This window comes from Eucyclogobius newberryi, unplaced genomic scaffold (assembly GCF_026437365.1).
Source record: "Eucyclogobius newberryi isolate DKJ021-1_F unplaced genomic scaffold, fEucNew1.0.hap1 SCAF_4, whole genome shotgun sequence".
In the NCBI taxonomy this organism is placed as follows: Eukaryota; Metazoa; Chordata; class Actinopteri; order Gobiiformes; family Gobiidae; genus Eucyclogobius; species Eucyclogobius newberryi.
In genome coordinates, this window is record NW_027316056.1 from 42,958,032 (window position 1) to 42,960,800 (window position 2,769).

The following is a 2,769-nucleotide window of genomic DNA, read 5'->3' on the forward strand; positions in this document are numbered from 1 at the left end:
ACAGCTGTTTGTGTCGTCACACGTGAATATGACATACAGCTGTTTGTGTCGTTACACGTGAATGTGACCTACAGCTGTTTGTATCGTCACACGTGAATATGACCTACAGCTGTTTGCGTCGTTACACGTGAATGTGACCTACAGCTGTTTGTTTCGTCACACGTGAATGTGACCTACAGCTGTTTGTGTCGTTACACGTGAACGTAACCTACAGCTGTTTGTGTCGTTACAGGTGAATGTGACCTACAGCTGTTTGTGCCGTTACACGTTAATGTGACCTACAGCTGTTTGTGTCGTTACACGTGAATGTGACCTACAGCCGTTTGTGTCGTTACACGTGAATGTGACCTACAGCTGTTTGTGTCGTCACACGTGAATGTGACCTACAGCTGTTTGTGTCGTTACACGTGAACGTGACCTACAGCTGTTTTTTTTCATTACACGTGAACGTGACCTACAGCTGTTTGTGTCGTCACACGTGAATATGACATACAGCTGTTTGTGTCGTTACACGTGAATGTGACCTACAGCTGTTTGTATCGTCACACGTGAATATGACCTACAGCTGTTTGTGTCGTCAAAAGTGAATGTGACCTACAGCTGTTTGTGTCGTCACACGTGAATGTGACCTACAGCTATTTGTGTCGTCACACGTGAATGTGACTTACAGCTGTTTGAGTCGTCACACGTGAATGTGACCTACAGCAATTTGTGTCGTCACACGTGAATATGACTTACAGCTGTTTGTGTCGTTACACGTGAATGTGACCTACAGCTGTTTGTATCGTCATACGTGAATATGACCTACAGCTGTTTGTGTCGTCACAAGTGAATGTGACCTACAGCTGTTTGTGTCGTTACAAGTGAATGTGACCTACAACTGTCTGTGTCGTTAGACCTGAATGCGACCTACAGCTGTTTTTGTCGTCACACGTGAACGTGACCTACAGCTGTTTGTGTCGTTACAGGTGAATGTGACCTACAGCTGTTTGTGTCGTCACACGTGAATGTGACCTACAGCTGTTTGTGTCATCACGTGAATGTGACCTACAGCTGTTTGTGTCGTCACACGTGAATATAACTTACAGCTGTTTGAGTTGTTACACGTGAATGTGACCTACAGCTGTTTGTTTCGTCACACGTGAATGTGACCTACTGCTGTTTGTGTCGTTACACGTGAACGTAACCTACAGCTGTTTTTGTCGTTACAGGTGAATGTGACCTACAGCTGTTTGTGCCGTTACACGTGAATGTGACCTACAGCTGTTTGTGTCGTTACACGTGAATGTGACCTACAGCCGTTTGTGTCGTTACACGTGAATGTGACCTACAGCTGTTTGTGTCGTCACACGTGAATGTGACATACAGCTGTTTGTGTCGTTACACGTGAATGTGACCTACAGCTGTTTGTATCGTCACACGTGAATATGACCTACAGCTGTTTGTGTCGTCAAAAGTGAATGTGACCTACAGCTGTTTGAGTCGTCACACGTGAATGTGACCTACAGCTGTTTGTGTCGTTACACGTGAATGTGACTTACAGCTGTTTGAGTCGTCACACGTGAACGTGACCTACAGCTGTTTGTGTCGTTACACGTGAAGGTGACCTACAGCTGTTTGTGTCGTCACACGTGAATGTGACCTACAGCTGTTTGTGTCGTCACACGTGAATATGACTTACAGCTGTTTGCGTCGTTACACGTGAATGTGACCTACAGCTGTTTGTTTCGTCACACGTGAATGTGACCTACAGCTGTTTGTGTCGTTACACGTGAACGTAACCTACAGCTGTTTGTGTCGTTACAGGTGAATGTGACCTACAGCTGTTTGTGCCGTTACACGTGAATGTGACCTACAGCTGTTTGTGTCGTTACACGTGAATGTGACCTACAGCCGTTTGTGTCGTTACACGTGAATGTGACCTACAGCTGTTTGTGTCGTCACACGTGAATGTGACCTACAGCTGTTTGTGTCGTTACACGTGAACGTGACCTACAGCTGTTTTTTTTTCATTACACGTGAACGTGACCTACAGCTGTTTGTGTCGTCACACGTGAATATGACATACAGCTGTTTGTGTATTTACACGTGAATGTGACCTACAGCTGTTTGTATCGTCACACGTGAATATGACCTACAGCTGTTTGTGTCGTCAAAAGTGAATGTGACCTACAGCTGTTTGAGTCGTCACACGTGAATGTGACCTACAGCTGTTTGTGTCGTCACACGTGAATGTGACCTACAGCTACTTGTGTCGTCACACGTGAATGTGACTTACAGCTGTTTGAGTCGTCACACGTGAATGTGACCTACAGCAATTTGTGTCGTCACACGTGAATATGACTTACAGCTGTTTGTGTCGTTACACGTGAATGTGACCTACAGCTGTTTGTATCGTCATACGTGAATATGACCTACAGCTGTTTGTGTCGTCACAAGTGAATGTGACCTAAAGCTGTTTGTGTCGTTACAAGTGAATGTGACCTACAACTGTCTGTGTCGTTAGACCTGAATGCGACCTACAGCTGTTTTTGTCGTCACACGTGAACGTGACCTACAGCTGTTTGTGTCGTTACAGGTGAATGTGACCTACAGCTGTTTGTGTCGTCACACGTGAATGTGACCTACAGCTGTTTGTGTCATCACGTGAATGTGACCTACAGCTGTTTGTGTCGTCACACGTGAATATGACTTACAGCTGTTTGAGTCGTTACACGTGAATGTGACCTACAGCTGTTTGTTTCGTCACACGTGAATGTGACCTACTGC